This window comes from Ambystoma mexicanum, chromosome 12 (genome assembly GCF_040938575.1).
Source record: "Ambystoma mexicanum isolate Mex_15411 chromosome 12, UKY_AmexF1_1, whole genome shotgun sequence".
Classification (NCBI taxonomy): domain Eukaryota; kingdom Metazoa; phylum Chordata; class Amphibia; order Caudata; family Ambystomatidae; genus Ambystoma; species Ambystoma mexicanum.
This window is the reverse complement of record NC_090936.1, coordinates 1037848829-1037866925: the sequence shown is the minus strand read 5'-3', so window position 1 is coordinate 1037866925 and position 18097 is coordinate 1037848829. Positions and strand designations below refer to the sequence as shown.

The 18097-nt window shown below is 49.8% G+C and overlaps 1 protein-coding gene across 1 annotated transcript in view; it reads left to right on the top strand.

The window, feature by feature from the left end:
• Positions 1 to 18097, top strand: part of SND1 (staphylococcal nuclease and tudor domain containing 1) — a 2477133-nt gene that overhangs the window by 113307 nt on the left and 2345729 nt on the right. The window lies entirely within an intron of this gene.

Below are 18097 nucleotides of genomic sequence, written 5' to 3'. Positions count from 1 at the left end.
AGAACAGAACTTTAACTGTGAAAATATGCCCAATAGGTGTGTACTCGGTTACCCTCAAGCAACTTTTGCAAGCACACTTCAGTTCTCGTGTGTGACATGGTCCATATGAAGGCTTTTACAGCGTCGCTCCAGTCGCACACATTTACCATTCTGTTTATAGTGTTACGCACTAATATTGGAAGCTTGTGTGGTTGTGCTGCACGAGAGCATCCCCAGCTGCAGGTTACACTGCTGCTTCAACCGTTGGCTGCTACCAGCTCAGTGGCTCCATGTGGAAGGCTATTGTGGCAGTCAGTGACTGCTTTCCCAGAACTACAGGCTTGAACAATCAAAATTGTACATCTACAAACCTGCTCTTGAATTGCCCCAAACGTCATGAAAGTACACGTCTTCCCCATAACACATTTAAGAAATGCTGCCTTTTTGCAAATGTCTGGATGGCCTCTGATTAAAAGTAGAATGACTGCAGTTATAGGGTAGCTATTTGCCTCGGGTGGTTCTGCTGATTTCGTTGGCTGGAAGACTCGCAAGATGGATTAAAGGAGGACATGGATGGGATAGTTGGCTGTGGAGGATACTGATTATAATGCCGCCTTTGCACCTGATCCGCTGAGTACAGACTGACTCAGTATTTCTCATTGATGTGGCAGTATTGACATTTTAGTACACTTCTTTTGAAGCATGGGATTACTGCAGTTGAGGGTAATTGAGTTCCCATGGATTTTTCAATTCCGTTTCCTATTACAGGGCATGTTCTAAAGCAAGGATTTCCATTCTGGATGAATTACCAGGTACATGTGGTTCCCGGAACTTCATATTTAACATCTTATCCTTGTCATTCCCGTTCCCATAAAAGCGTCTTCAGTTAACTATAGCGCTCATAAACATGCTGAGAGTCCGCCTATTTTGTGTGTAGTTTTGTAGCACTGTAATTGGCAATTTTTACTATAGTTTATATCTGCTTTAGCATGCCTTGCCAGACTTGGAACCTTTCCTGTGCCAGTTCAACAGGTGGCCTTTCTGCAAAAATCCCATTCCCAAATCTGAAATGCGCATTCTGCATTACCTTTTGCGAGACTCCCACTCTGCTGGTATTGCAATATCCATTTGCTGGACCGCTTGGAGGGTTGCTTTTGGCTTACAGCTTTAAACTTCGCATCTTCAGTGTCCATGGAATATCTGAGGCTCGAACTTGAGATAGTCTCACTGAGTAACCAACTGCGGGAAAAAGAGGAGTGCTATACATATTCTAAAACAAAGCTGCAATGCCCTCTTTTCAAGAAACTGGGGTAAAACTATGAATAAGAGTGGGGGATTTATGGGAGAAACTTGGAGACACTTAACTTGGACTTATTCCAGGATATTAATTGGTCCCCACGGCAAGATTCCTGGTGCAATTTTGAAGTGGTAAAGCTTCCCTTTTCTATAAAACAGACCTATGGAATTGTGCCAAGAACTGTTCCCACTTGGCAAAATTGCATAATTTTGGGGCGGTATCCAGGGTGATACACAGGTACATAAAGCCCCAAAGGTACCTATTGCTTTGCCCTATTCCCGCAGTTTGTTACTTTATGTTGAGATTTAGGACTAACCAGCTCCCGTTGACAATTACAGGCACGCAATGGGGGAACCCGAGGGACTCTAGGGACTGTCGATTGTGTCAATCCCCTGGCTGCCTAGAAACAGCGCAACACGTTATGCCTGAGTCGGGCCCATGGGTCTGTTTACAGGTGCTTGATGGGGGGGCGGGGTAGTTTTAACCACGAAGCAATCAAAACTGCAGACTTTAGCCTGTATTGTCTCAACTCAGAATCCAATGACCTGCACTTGACTGTTTGAAAATGAGCGGAAGGAGGTTTGAAGGCAAATGCCAAATGAAGTACCAATAAGGAAACCCTGCTATTCTTAAACCTTGCGCAACAGTATTTAAAAGATGAATCTACCGTTTTTTATATGGGGTTTTTAGAACTTGGTGGCAAATTGTATGGACTTGTGTGTGTGTATATGTATATGAACATTGTGCATTTATTGCTTATTGTGTACTAATGTTATGAGTTATGCGCATTTTTGTTCATTTAAGTTTACAGTTCTTTGGAACTATAAACGGATACAGATAAATATCCAATTGCTTCCTATCTCCCTTGCGGAAGCAGACTTCGACTGAACGCAAGCCCATACATCCAATCTGAAATGTCCCCTGTCCCCACACTGCCTCACCTCACAAGGATGTTTTTTCAGATTTGTCCTGGAGACCTCAACCTTGCACGTCTTCCCATTGCTGTCCCGCTCACTCACACATGTGGTTCTCCCTAACTCCCACTACACACCTCATCTGGGAGGAGGATTTCCGGAAACCCACCCTGCAACTTTGTCATAACACAATTTGGAGGCCCCCTTGAGAGGCATGCTGCGTCCCCCCTAAAGGTCTTCAACAAAGCACAGGCTGCCCACATTTCGCTGGCCTGGACCACCACACCTGAGAAATGCCCTTGATCATGCTGTGGCACGCGTGCTCTGCACTAGGTGAAAAATGTAAGTATGCTTCTCCAGCTTTAGATCTTTCATGGATTCACATGCTGTGAATATTTCCCGTCGTCAGGCTGGGAAAACTTTGGTAACCTTAACATAGCGTTTTCCTATGGAAAGCTTTGACAGATTCAAATTGAAACAATTAAACAGGAAACACAAAGGACAGAATTCAGGATGACACTGACAACACCCAGAACCGACTAAGGGAAACTCCTACATTAACGAGAAAGACGAAGCTAGGTCGAATAGGACACAACCACACCCCATAAGGACAGAAATTAGCATCCCTGCCCAACTCCTTCCAACAACCTCACCCACTCCATGAACTCTACCATGTACCATACTTAGAGTTGTGTGAATGTTAGCAGCTGCCACAAATTGAACTGATTTATGGACATGGGCTTGCACCTGGCCCGCACAGTTGTGAATGATGGCAGGTGCAGCATGTGGACGTACCTGCGAGTGGTGGCATCTGCCACGCTTCACAGGGGCTGTGAGCAATAGCCTACGTGAGCAGCTGGATAAGACTGAATGCCACTACTGCTACATCTGGATGGAGTAGCGTGGGTTAATGTTTCGTATGGACTGGATTGAGAATGTGATCAGGGCTAGATTTGGATGGACTCCCGAACGCCTGCCTGCCCCACATGTACAGGTTTGACAGAGGTGGGCGGGGGCCGAACTTGGACACGGTTATGAATGTGGGTGGGCGCCATCTGTGGAATGTCGTGTGGAAGGGACTGTGGGTGTAGGCCGATGCCGGACCTAGATGGAGGTGCAGAGATTTTCGCGCGCCCGCCCCGAGGGAATGTGGAAGTTGAGCGCCTCGCTTCCAGGCAGCATTGCTAATTAACCAATCCACTAACAATTTCACCCCTCTGCATGCACCTTTTTAAACTCTAACCAAACACAACCCTACAGCACAACAATCCGCACTAACTGCACTACACTGCAACAACAAAACAAACCACACATACTTGCATGACAGCACACAAAGGCTACCGACTGGAAAAGACCCCAAGCCCGCCCAGCTAAAGTTGCTAACCGGGTTGAGGCTGCCAATGGCACATCACTGTTCTCTTGCACTTTTTCCGCTTATTCCCATTAACTCGCCCCCGTCCCTTTTCAGAGAGCCATGGGACCACTCCGGTGGTGATAGTGTTAGTGTTGATGTTAAAGGATATATGTATTGCGCACTGTCCTATTCATGCCTTTTTGGGTGCCTTGGGGGGGCCAGATACGTCAGTCACAGTCCAAGGGTACAGGTCTCTTCTTGGATCCATGGCATCCTGTATCCCTCTCATCCCGAATTGTCGTCCGAATTGTTGCCTGAGGCCAGTGCAGGAGTTTCTCGCCTCCAGGTGGTCGCATAGGCGAAGTTCCTGGTCCAATAAGGTGGTAGTCTCCCGGGCTTTGGCAGAAGCCCTGCGGTGGTGGACTCGCTCTGACAACATTGTGAGGGGCATGCCCCTGGTGGAGCCGGAATTCCGATACATGATCGTGACGGACGCGTCCCAGGTGGATTGGGGTGCGCACCTCAACCAGGTTCAGGGCATGTGGACTCTCAAGGAGGCGTTTTGCACATCAGCGTTCTGGAATTGAAGGCAGTGCACTGGGCTCTGAGGTCTTTTCTGCCTCTCATTCAGGGTACAGTGGTTTGCATTCTGACAGACATCACCACTGTTTTACCTGCACGCAGGGCTCCTATCCCAGGAGGCTCGGGTGGTCTGCATTGGGCCATTGCTCACATCGCCGCTTACCATTTGCCAGGAGTGCAGAATGTTCAGGCGGATGCTCTCAGCAGGGACACGGGTCAGCTGCACGAATGGAAACTGAAGGATGCCTTGGTGGTGAACTTTCAGGAAATCGGGCCCCCCACTGGACTTGTTCGCCAGCCTGTAAAACAAGCAGCACCCACTTTTTGCCGGCAGGGTTGCTCATCCAGACTCTAGGGGGGACTCATTCTAATTCTTGTGGACGAGCCTGTTCAATATGTTTCCTCTGATCCGGAGAACGATCCAGATGGTCCGCACGGTCCAGTGCAGGGTGATCCTGGTGGCACCATTTTGGCCCCGGCAAACTTGGTTCTCAGATCTACTTCACCTTGCGGTGGACGATCCGCTTTATTTGGGGTCGCAGCCGGATCTGCTATTGCAGGACGACGGAAAGGTGTCGTATCGCGACCTAGGTTCTGTGTGGCACCTGACCACTCTGAATTCAGACATTTAGAAATCCTGCAGGATTGCCGTCAGATCTTGGCTGCGGCAAGGGCGAAATCTACCAACGTGTCGTACAGTCGAAAGTGGACCAGGTTCTGTGCCTGGTGCGCGGAGCAACCGGACTTGCAGCCATTAGGTGTCGCCAGCTCAGCTTCTGCCGTATCTTCTACTGCTGACGAAGGGTCGGCTGTCGTCTTCGATCAAGGTCCATCTGGTGGCCATCTCCAGGTTCACAAGACGGCACACTACGCCTCTGCTCAGTGACAAGTTGGTCAAACTCTTCCTCAAGTGTCTTTACAGGGCATTTCCCCCAGAGAAGAAGTTTGCTCCGATATGGAGTCTCAATGTGGTTCTCTCGGCTCTCGTGAAGCCGCTGTTTGAACCAATGGCGATGATTAAGTTCCTCACGTGGAAAGTTGCTTTTCTGGTGGCTATTACATCGGCCAGGAGGGTCTCTGAACTTCAAGCTCTGGTCATCTACCCCCTTTATCTGAGGTTCATGAGGGACAAGGTTCTCCTGTCTACTAATCCGCATTTTATCCCTAAAATGCTGTCTGAGTTTCACAAGAACTCTACAATTGCCTTGTCTGCTTTTTTTGCTAAAGCTACCACTCCTGCGGAGAAAGCACTGCATTTCTTGGACGTTAAGAGGGTGTTGAAGTTTTATCTCGACCAGACTAAAGTATTCTGGAAGTCAAGGCAGCTGTTTGTGGCGTTTAGCCCCCCCCAACAGGGGGCAGTTTATTTCTAAGCAAGGGCTTTCCCGTTGGGTCTCCTCTACGATTTCCCTTTGCCATGGGAAGGCTGGCAAGCCTCTGCGGGCCACTCCTAAGGCCCATTATATAAGATCCACGGCATAGTCAGTGGTGCTGTGGGCGGGCATACCGCTCGGTGACATTTCTCATGCAGCATCTTGGGCAATGCCGCAATACTTCAGACACTACTGTCTGGGGCAGCAACATAGGGAAGATGTGCAGGTAGGACATTCAGTCCTCCAACGCCTGTTCCAATAAGGTAAGCCCTGCAGCTTCCGGGGTTTGTTCTAATGGTGTTTCTCATGCCTATTGTGGGATGGTTTCATTATGTTGCTTACTGTGACCTGGGGGCATGGGGCTTTGGTTTCCCGTCATGCACCAAGTTGTCATATTGCTATGTAATGAAAGATCCAATGCTGGAGAAGTTTCTTACCTGTAACTCAATTTCTCCAGCGTTGGTATCTTAAATTGAAACACATGCGCCCGCCGACCACCCCTTGGTTTGGTTTTCCTCTACTTTGGGAGTTTCAAATCTGAAGGGAAGCCACAGGGCAGGGCTATTTATACTGTATGTCCTATTGGTGCAGCCTAAAGCACCCAAAAAGACATTGATAGGACATGTTCGATTTTCCATAGGAAAACGCTATGTTAAGGTTACCAGGGTTTTCCCAGCCTGACGGGGAAATATTCACAGGATGTGAATCCATGAAAGATATCAACGCTGGAGAAATGGACTTATAGAAACAACTCCCTTTTTATTCAAAGCTTACATATTGCATCTTGTGTGGTACCTGGTGCCCAAATGTAGCAGCCACCAGTGGCAGCTTTCTTCTTTGAATTTTTTTATTGGTCGGATGTGGAATATTTTCTCAAATATGAAAGTGATCGTAACAAGGGAGCCCGAACCAATGAATGGGTTCTCTGGGGGAGTTGGGGGGGTGGGAGGTAGAGGGGGGGTTTGTTTAGGGTGGGTTTCTATGACCTTTAAATAATGGTTAACATGGTGCTTTGAACAGCACACTTTACTGAAAAATTGCTAGTCAACAGTGCAATTGAGCATTTTTCAACACATTTTCATGCCTTCTCTACAAAATATGCCAGCATAAAACGTTCATGCTGGTTGTGCCCATACATTTCCATGCTGGATGCTCCAATATAGTTATAAGAAAATATGGTCCACGCTGCAAACATTACCATTCATTGTGCAATATCAAGTTATTCTAGGAAAAAAGTTCATAATATCACATCTGTTATCAACAACTCAAAGAACTTACATGAAATTATGAACAGGAGGAATGAATTATAAAATGTCTTTATTCATACAGGTTTGGAAAATGTATGGCGTAAAACATAAAAATGAACATATTTTCAGAACAAAGTAAAACAGAAAATATAAATAACAAATCTGGGGTTAGTTCGTCGCTTTTACTAATTGAAAAAGGTGACTGTTCACATTAAGTATCAATAATACCCCTATGCAACATGGTATATAGATTATTAGTCTGCCGACTAAAATAACTTTATATTGGACAATGAATGGTTGTTTGCAACGTGGACCATATTTTCTTGTAACTATATTCTGACCCCCACCACGACTGCAATGATACTATAAGAAAACATGTCCTAGTTGACTCTACCAATAAATGCTAGTACCTCCACGCAAGAACATATTTCTTTTGGCTTTGCCATTAAAAATGCCATGCCACAATAAGAATCCCTGTCCAAACTGGCTGCACCATTGTTGGCCAGTGTAGACCTGTACAAACGCTTATGCTTGCTTTATAATAGATGGCAAGTAAAAATGGCTATACTGGCTACACCAAAATGCTAGTCTAGTTGCGTAAAAACACTCCAGTTGGCCCTGCCGAAAAATGCCAGTAAAACGTGCCATGTCACTTTGAGGAAATGTCAACAATGCTCCAGTGCCTCTGACCGGCCCAAGCCCCTTGCATGCACACATCTCATTCATACCTATTCACCCTCCAGTCACTCACCCATATGACTTCTCACACAGGCAGGAATCAAAATTAAGATTGGATAAGCAGGCGCTAAACACAGCTCCTAGGTTTCCACTATTAAGCTGTTACCAGAGGTACTTCTGGGGAACATGCTTAGTTAAATTCACATGTTTTTGTTAAGCATCCCTTGGCCTGGAGAGCCAAAAGTATCTGGCAGCTGTTGAGTGTCAAGCCAACCAGGCTCTTAGCTTTAAGCAGGAGCTAAATGGCTCTAGCTCCCTTTAATTTCGAACCCTGCACACGCACCCAGAACATTCTCACACTGCAGTCTCATTCATATGGCACGCACACATAGTATGCATTACATATACAAGTTTTAAAAAGGCTTTCTTACCAGTTTCCTGCTGGACTTGATGCTCTGCCTTCATTTAAGTTGTATGGCTCCTGTGCGCAATGCAGACTGGCACCAGGGAGCAGGGTGAGCTTTCTGGTTCCTGCCTGGTTTCTGACATTTGCTGGGAGCTCCTTTCCCATGCTGTACGCCATCTGTATTCTGCCCGTGCCCTAGCTCTGGCTGTAGCCAGAGTGAGGGCTGAGGTGGCCCCCCTGGACATAGGGTGGCAGAGGCCCCTGCTATGCCAGTGCCATCTCTACCCCCTCTTCGCCCCTTTGTAATTCCCTGCGAGCTGCACCACCCTCCTTGGCTGACATCCAGTTGTTAAGGCAGCAGTACCCTGCCTCAAACGTGCGCATCCATGTGCCATAATTTGTTGCATACTCTGGGCTTCCCACAGTTTGTGTGAGGGCTTCCATTGCAACCCTAGGTGCGCAGCAATCACTGCCGACCCACATTACAAAAGAGCACGCTTAACTCTAACTGCTTGTCGAGCATAACCTTTGCATTAGAATTCTGGTCCTGCCAGAATCCGTTTAGTATACAGTGTTCCATACTTTGCACTTCTAGCAACTTGGGTTTGTTTCAGCTATGACCTCCTGCGAATTCCTACAAACATGCTGACTCGCCGTGTTTACTTAGTCTGTCTGGGTCACTGGTGGTGATTGTTGCTTAGATTTTGTTTCCAATGGATTTTAAATTTTCCTCACGACACGTGCCACTTGAGCTAAAGCGGTGAGTAGCCAAATATTTGTATAGCAGATAGTGGGTGCTTGCTGTAAACAATGTTACTTTAACTGGCATGAGTAAGCTTGCAGTACCAGTTACTAGGGGCATCAAGACTATAGTAATTTCACGGCTGCACGTGGAACCATGTCATACTGATACTGGACATTGGTTTAGCAGTATGCAACTTCATAATCCTTAGATGGCGATCATGTTTTTGTCAGTATTTAAAATTATATTTTTTGCAATATTTCTTCAACTTTCTTTGGAGTTGGTAGTTAAATTGAAATGTTATAGTAAGTATTGGATCTCTTTGAGTGGGTGCGGGCACTTAACAAACATATGGAATTGTAGTAGTAAGCTGGGAAGAGCGCTGGTTTTAGCAGAAAACTTGGGTAGTGTTGGGCTTATGGTAGGAAAGCTAGCCTTTGCAGCAGGGCATATGCTTTTATCCCTTAAATTTAGGATTGGAAGACTATTTGCAGCCCCTTAGATGAGGAAGTCTGGTTGAGCACTGGTGACCTGGGAGAAGTTGGACAGTGACTGCACCTCATGGCAGAAAGCTAGAGGGCCGTGTCTTGTTGAAAGATGTAGATGGATGGCACCCAGGGGCATTTGGGTGTTTCTTGCGTTTATCTGGCAGATAAAGAATGTGAGAAGCACCCCATTGAAAGGGGCTATGTTTTATAAAATTTGTGGTGTGGAAGAAGTTTGGGTAGAAAGCTACAAGGGATAGCAACAGGCCTGAGATCAATACTTTAATATCAAAAGTCTGCAGGGAGGAGCTGTATGAGACTTGAAGCCTTGAAATGGTCTGTACTTTGCTTGTTTTATGTACAGCAGGAGGTCCCCCATACTCAGGACTGGTAATAAGTAGCAGATAATTGGATTTTGGTAGACTCGGAACTGAGCTGGGGATCATTTGGTAAAGGTCCAGGTGGGTTACTTTGCTGGTGGTTCTGGGAGGTAGGGGGCTGACCTAGTGTAAAATGTGTGCTTCCTAGGAATGTGTTTTTGATATCTTATTTATATGCGCAGAACCATTGACTGAAGACAAAGCCTGGGGGAAAAGATTAGTTGTAATACATACTTCTCTAGCATGGGGTCTGGCATGGATTCACATGCTCATGAATATTCCCCGTCAGGCCGGGAATCCTCGGTATAGAAAAACATCAGTATCAGTTTCGTTTCTGATCTGTCTTTCTTAGTAGTAACCCATCACTGGTCTCTGGGTCATACTGCCCCCCAGCCAATGACTGCCCTCTCCCTAAGCCCCGCCTCCGGCAGCCATCCTCAGATTTTTACCGCACGTTCAAGTGTTGGGAGTCCTCGTGCTGTTGCTCTCGAGCTTTTGCTGTGCTTTCGCGCTTTTTCGGGAGATTTTTCTAATTTTTCGGTTAAATAGAGCCTCAAGCTCCACCGTTTCTACATCCGCTCAACGGGGATCCGTTTCGGAGTTTTCTACGCCCCTCAAGGCTGAAGATTTCATCGAGTTACGCTTTTGGAGGATTCCAGAAGTTCCGAGGCCTACCCCGGACATGGCCCAGGAGAAAGGAAGCTCGACGCCCGGGAAGCTGTTCAGGACCTGCCCTGGATGCCAGCTTCAGAATGTTTTCAAGGAGGACCATGAAGGATCGCCACCTCCATCTCGCCAACTGGCTGGAAGGGAAGAGCCTGTCGGGCGAGAAGAAGAAAAAGAAGTCCGAGCGGTCTTCTAAGTTCTGTGAGGGCGCCCCGGCGACGGGGGTCCAACAAAAGGCTAAGCACCGCTAGTCCACGGGCACCGGGAGCGCCGAACGGTCGGGCTCCTTGGCTGCCAGGCAGGGCGCATCCTCCCCGGCGCCATCAACCACGAGCCAACGCTCTGGCTCGGGTAAGAGGAAGTCCGAGAACCCGGCGAAGCTTCTGGAGAGGCCCCGGTTGATCTCGAAGATTCCGGCAGAGAGGGAGCGAGGCTCGGACCCTCCCCCACCACCCCCAAGGTGAAGGCCCCAGGCGTCCAGAAGGTGACGATGGCCTTAATTCACCCTGCTAAGACCTCGATTGAGGATGTCGCCGCGGCCCTGGCTCAGCCTGTGGAGGCTACACCAGTGGAGGCGACCTCAGGACCCAGTCTCCCTGCCACCGCGGAGGGAGTAGTCTTTCAGGCCCATTGAGAAGACCCCCACAAAGTCCTCATTGGAAAAGGTGGGGGAGGGGCTGGTGGCCATCGTGATTACGGACACGACCTCTGAAGAAGAGCTCATCGAAGTCGTGGAAGAGGCCCAGCCCATCGGGAGGGATCCCGACGAGAGCGACGGTGTCGCCGACCAGGCTCCTCAAGAGCCCTCGCGCCCGTCGTTTCCGGCGCCGCAGGACACTTCGGCGGCCATTTTGTCAGCGATTCAGTCCTTATGCGCGGAGATAAGGACAAGGGTGCCCCTCCCCCGACGGAGGTACCTGAGCCAGACCCGACGGGGGAACTGGAGCCAGGACCTTCGGAAAGTCCACCGCATAAGAGGACGCATCCTACGCCACCTCTCCCACCTCTGCGGCCTGCTCTGCCTTCCCCCCGGTCTACTACCCACGGGGATGATACAGGCATGGACATGGCTACGACAGGTACAGATGATGACGGAGGCGACAACGGGACGTGTCCCCCGTCGCCCCCTGCTCGGGCGTCCCCGCCGACGAGATTGGATCCTTTCATGCCATGATTTCCAGGGCATCCGAGCTCTTCCAGCTCTGCCCAGAAGAGAAGGAAGGGTTCCTTTACCAACGGCGCGAGGCTAAAAGGAAGACGGTCCTCGCCGTACCGCTTCTTGATGACATCTGGGATGAGGGGCTCGCCCTCCCCAAGAACCCTGCCATGGCGCCGGCGAAGAGGGACCAGTACGAGAAGACGTACCGGGTCCCCGACGCTGCCCTCTTGTGCCTTCGGGCACGACCTACCCCGGATTCGGTCGTCTCGGCGGCGGCAAAGAAGAAAGCTTGGGGGGCATCGGCCTAGACATCAACTTCACCGCCGGACGGCGAGGGCAGGAAGTTGGACACGATGGGACGACGGATCATCTCATCCGCAGTGACGACTATCCAGGCGGCCAACGCCCTGGCTATCGTAGCCCACTACGACAGGGAGTTGTGGTTCAAAATCGCCCCTCTGTTGGACTTCCTTCCGGACGCCAAAAGGGCTGAGGCCCTTGAAATCCTACAGGAGGGTGAGATTGCTTCGGACCACGCCATCACGGTGGCAACGGACATCGCAGACACCGGTTTCCGTCAGTTGGGCAACAGCGTTTGCTTGAGAAGACGAGGATGGCTCAAGGCCACGGATTTCCGCCAGGACGTACAGACCAAGGTTTTGGACATGCCCTTCGACGGGAACAACCTGTTTGGGGAGGCGGTTGATGAGTCCCTTCAGGCCATCAAGACAGACACAGACTGCCCGGGCACTGGGAGTGCGCCAACGACGACGGCCGTCCTTTCGGAGCTCCGGAGGCAGACAAGGTGCCTCCAAGGGATCCGGCAGAGGCTCCTCCACGTACCGCCAAGCGGCAAGATCTTCTTCCCAGGAAGCCTACAGGGGACGCAGCAAGTCAGGTGGTGCCCGTCATCGACAGGGAGGTCAAGGAGGCAAGGCGGCCTCCAAACAAGATTGAACCGACCGTGGGGTCGGGCCCCCGCTAAAGCACCCCGGTGGGAGGCCGGCTGGCGAGGTTCGTCAGCGTGTGGGAGTCCATCTCAACCGACTGTTGGGTGCTGGACGCCCTGGCCCAAGGGCACGCCCTCGAGTTTCAGAAGAAGTGCCCTCGCGTTCCACCTGTGGCCAGGAAGGAAAATCACGTCCCTCAACTACTGTTGGAAGTAAGGGCGATGCTCAAGAAGGGTACCATCGAGCTCGTCCCAAAGAGGCTTCGGGGCTCCGGAGTTTACTCAAGGTATTTCCTCGTAAAAAAGAAGACGGGAGGATGGCACCCCATCCTGGACCTACGACGACTGAACAAGTACATCAAGGCACAGTTCCATAAGGTCACCCTCCAGCACGTGCTGGTACAGCTGGAGGAGGGCGATTTCCTGTCGTCGTTGGACTTGGAGGATGCGTACTTGCACAGCCCCATTCTAAAAAGACACCGAAAGTTCCTCAGGTTCGTGGTCCAAGGGCGGCACTACCAGTACCGGTGGCGGCGTGGCTGCGCCTACAGGGGATCCACGTCTACCCCTACCTGGACAACTGGCTCATCCGGGCAAGGACAAGGGAGCTCGCAGTGGAGCACACTGCGAAGGATGGAGAATCCCAGGTCCAGCTGCTCACGGACCTGGGATTCTCCATCAACTTTCCAAAATCCCACCTGGTTCCGTCGCAAGTCGCCCTGTTTCTGGGAGCCAAGCTCGACACAGTGGCGCGGCTGGCCTCGCTGTCGGAGGAAAGGACCAGGACCATTCTGAGCAAGGTGCAGCGTCTGCTGGCCACGGACATGGCCAGGGTAAGATCTATCAAATCCCTCCTCGGGATGATGTCCTCCTGCATTTATCAGGTGCTCCTTTGCAGGCTTCGGGTGCACCCCTTACAAGAGTTCCTCGACGTCCGCTAGGTCCAGTCGACTGGCAGCTTCGAGGACAGGATCCCTCAACGAGACGTTCCGTCAGGCGATCCGGTGGTGGGGTACCCGCTCCCATCTGTCGGCGGGCACGGACTTTCAGACCCCAGCTCACCAGGTGACGGTGACGACGGACGCCTCCCTGGAAGGTTGGGGAGCGCACTCCGGAGATCTTCACGCGAGAGGCCTTTGGCTCCCGGAGGAGAAGTCTCTCCACATCAACCTCTTGGAGCTCTGCACAGTGTTCTGGGCCCTCGGGTCCTTTCTTCCGTCCCTCAAGGCCAAGGTGGTGAGGATATTCACCGACAACACCACCACGATGTTCTCATCCAGAAGCAGGGCGGAACCAGGTCCCCGGCCCTATCCAAGGAAGCCCAGGATCTGTGGCATTGGGCCGTCGCCCAAGGGATGTTTCTGGTGCCTCTTCATCTGGCAGGAATAAAAAACACGATCGCAGACTCACTTAGCAGGGAGCTGCGCTCGTGCCACAAGTGGGAACTACGCCAAGATCAAGTGGATCGACTCTTCCGACGATGGGGCGAACCCCAAATCGATCTCTTCGCGACGGCGACGAATTCAAAGTGCCGGAGGTTCGCCAGCAGGTTCCCCCAGCTGAGGAGCATGGGCGATGCTTTCTCGTTCCCCTGGGACGGCCTATTTCTTTATGCGTTCCCTCCGCTGCCGTTGCTGCTCCGGCTCATCAACCAGCTCAAGAGGTCCCGGTGCAGGATGATCCTCGTCGCACCGGCGTGGCCGAGACAGATCTGGTTACCGGACCTTCTGGACTTGTCAACGTCCCCACCAGTCAAGCTGCCGACGGACGCAGACCTTCTCTCCAGAGAAGGAGGCGCCATTCTTCACCACAACCCGGAGTCGCTGAACTTGCAGGCCTGGCTCCTGCAGCACTAGAGTTTGGAGGGTACGACATCCCGGCCGACTGCAGAGAGGTTCTTGCAAAGGCCAGGGCGTCCTCAACTCTCAAGTGCTACGGACATAAATGGAAGAGGTTCTCTGTCTGGTGCCGTGCACAGAAGATTTAACCCTCTGCGGATTAAGGCCCCTCAAGTACTGCCGTACCTACTGTCGCTGGCCAAAGCTGGACTGGCTCACGCCTCCATCAAAATACATCTGGCTGCAATCTCCCGATATACCAGGACTACGGGACCGGCGTCCTTGTGGTCTCGTCGCCTGGTGAAAGAATTCATGAAGGGACTATTCCGATCATTCCCGCCGGTGAAGGCTCCTGCCCCGGCGTAGGAGCTTAATGTGGTGCTGACCAGGCTCATGGGGGGCCCCATTCGAGCCTATGCATTCGGCGCCTTTGAAGTTCCTGTCATGGAAGACCGCTTTCCTCGTGGCCATCGCCTCTGTACGACGAGTGGGAGAGATCCAGGCCCCATCTTGCAAGCCTCCATACTTGACTTTTCATGACACGAGGGTGGTGCTGATGACACACCCCTCCTTTATGCCCAAGGTGCCGTCGGACTTCCACCTCAACGGGCCTTTGGTGTTGCCAGTTTTCTTCCCGTCGCCTTTGTCGCCGGCCGAGAGGACTTTGCACTCGCTGGATGTAGCTAGAGCGCTGAAGTTCTACGTGGACTGCACAAAGTTTTCGGAAGACGTCACAGTTGTTTGTGAACTTTGGGACTGTGAATCAAGGGAAGGCTCTCTCGAAGACTTCCATTTCCAGATGGCTCTCCGGCTGCATCATGCACTGTCACCGGTTGGCAAACTGACCGCTGCCTGGCCGTCCGAGAGCCCATTCGACCAGAGCGATCGCTGCTACCACGGCGTTCCTGTCTGGTGTGCCTCTGCAGGGCTGCGATGTGGAGGTCGACGCACACCTTCACAAGATTGCACTGCGTCGATCGGGAGTCCAGGGTCAGCCAAGCAGTGCTGCGCAACCTGTTCGCCTAAGGTGAGCCTGGTGAGGAGGTAAGAGTTGTTTAATGTTGAGTTGTATTGCTTAATGTTGAGCCTGTTGCCACCTCCCGTGGTTGTGCATGTGTGTACTGCTATGTATTCTCTTATTCATGAGCATGTGAATCCATGCCAGACCCCATGCTGGAGAAGGAACAAGTTACTTACCTGTAACTGTTGTTCTCCAGCATGGGTCTGGCATGGATTCACATGCGAACCCTCCCGCCTACCCCTCTGCGGCTCTTCACTTGGTCATACTGCCTTTTCACGTGCTACCAAATCTGAGGATGGCTGCCGGAGGCGGGGCTTAGGGAGAGGACAGTCATTGGCTGGGGGCAGTATGACCCAGAGACCAGTGACTGGTTACTACTAAGAAAGACAGATCAGAAACGAAACTGATACTGATTTTTTTCTATATCGAGGATTCCCGGCCTGACGACGGGGAATATTCATGATTAATGCATACCTTAAATATCCTGTCACGCCAACTCCTAAGTAAATGCTAGAATTTATTAAATTGAAAGGAGTCCTAATTAGCCTGATCCGAAGACGAAAATGTTTTTTATAAACCGGTTTGTTTGCCATGTATACAGATACTAATTATACCTGTAACTACCTATGACAATTCATGTATTGTCTCAAAAAACGGTGGTTACTTAGTCTAGAGGGACAGATAACCAAAATGTTTGCAATTAGCATCATCAGCGTGCTGATTAATGTATTGTAAAGAGATGCTCGCACTGTGACATCATGCACTAGGCTCGAACATAATCTTAAATCAATACTGCAGAAATATATTTCGAATGGATTGTCCCAAAGTATTCCTCATTTTAGATATTCGTGTCTTCCAGCTTGCTGCTTCGGAAAAAGAAAATTCACCAGAGGGTGCTGTGCTCGAGGCCACGGTGTCTCTTGAGGGCCGCAGTCGACCATATCCGCAGTATAAAGGGCTCGAGCTGTGCCCGTTGGCCTCAGTTCTGTTTTTACGATAGCTTTGCTACGTGTGACAAATGTACTCATCAACTCCGTCCACACCAAAGACCGGTTTTAAGAAATGTCAAAAGTGCGGGAAGAAGATATCGATCACTGATCCCCATCGAGTTTGCCTCTGGTGTTTAGGCCCTGACCATCGGGTCGACGAATGTAGTCCCTGTCAGGCTATGACTAACAAGGCCCGTAAGGAACAGAAAGGTAAACTAGCGGTGGGGAGGAATCCTCTAAATGTTTGAGAAAACAGAAGGATTCGAGAGAATTGAGTGGGAAATCTCAATATGGGTCAGGGAAATGGAGATCAAGAAATCCTCCTCCTCCTCCTTTTCCTTGTCAAAATAATGGAGGAAAAGACATCAATCTTCCTTGTCAGATGACACAAGGGTTATCTCTTACCCTTCAAAACACGATTCCCCCCAAAAATGGGAGGCCTTCAGAGCCTCATTGGTAAACATTTTCGAGCATGCGGCCCAGACCCCCTCGAAGAAGCCGCGTGAAGACCATACCCCAGCTCACTCCAAAAGTGACAGTGAGGTCAAAGACCAGACATGTGAGATCCAGCGAGAAGTCGCCGAGGGTGTCAGAGGAAAATTCCCAGACACCTAGTAAAATAAAATCAAACCTACCGGTGCATAAATCGGAAGGGAAGGCTGACAAAATGGCGCTGGGAATACACCCGTCGTCGAAGATCACATCACATCTATCGAAGGTGTCCTTGATGCCACCCTCAAAGATAGCGTTGATGCCTTCCTAGACTGTTTCGAGGTCTCCTTCGACGCTATCGAAGCCAACGTCGATTACATACACCTTCAATGCCATTGTTGAGGCTGTCTTTAATTCCTGTGACACCTTTGTCGAAGCCGAGATCGGAACCGGTTTCAGCCAGAAACGTATACCAACCACAACCTAGACAGGATATTTTCAGGTCTGTGTCCTCTATTTTCGAGGAGCAATCCTCTGAAGTGGATAATACTCCTACTGGAGAAAAATATGGGACTAGATATGCCCCTAACAAATTGGTTGACTCTAGCTCCAAATTAAGTAATCTGTATGAATGTCTTCAGACAGCCAGTTTATTTATAGCGTGCCCCAGACCCATGGGTATCCGGCCGCGTGTTCAAGAATACTTAAGCATACAAGTTACAGTTAAACATTCCAAGTAATTACAGGATGCATTGACAGCAAAAGGATGACAATATACCTGGTTATATACACAGGTATTTGTACACAGAGGTGTATACATTGAAAGTCAGAGCAAGGTGGAATAAGCGGGGGAGATTAAGAGATGGGTCAGACGTGAGTGGTTCTAGTGTTGGTCAGTTATGTCATTTTCTTTGTATTAAATGGCACAGTTAAGTCTGAAGTGTGGATAGGATTGGCCAGACCTTAAAGAAGATGGACGGAGTTCCACAACTGGGCCACTTTGACAGGGAAGCTGATGCCTCCGGCTGTGCTCAATTTATATGGGGGCATAACTAGCCGGTTGGTATATGCTTCTCTGGTAGGTCTATTAGAAGTTCTTCTTTTGAATCTTTCTGTTAGGTATTTGGGGGCTAAGTCATTAATACTTTTGTAGGTTAGTGATACTGTTTTAAGTTTAATTTTGTCAGCGCTGTAGAGAGCCAGTTAGATTGTCTTCTGACAATCTGAGATGCTCTCTTCTTGGGATTCCTAAGGCGGCACTAAGGGCATTATTCTGCAAGGCTTGGATTTTTTGCAGCGTGTTTATTAGACCCTATATATAGTGCGTTGCAATAGTCCAACTTGGATAATGCCAGAGCTCTAGATAGGATGAGGCAGCTGGTATTGGACAAGGATGGTTTAGCTGCTCTAATCAGCTTATAGGTGTATGCGGTGCTAGTGGCCATCGCACTCTACTGTTTTGTTAGAGAGAGGCAAGAGTCGAGGTAAAATGCTAATGTTTTTACTTCTTTTACTACTTTAATGATGTTGCCATCTATAACAAATGATGAATAGTCATCGTTCAGGCTTTTGATATTTTGTGTATTCCCCAGTATGAGTTCCGTTT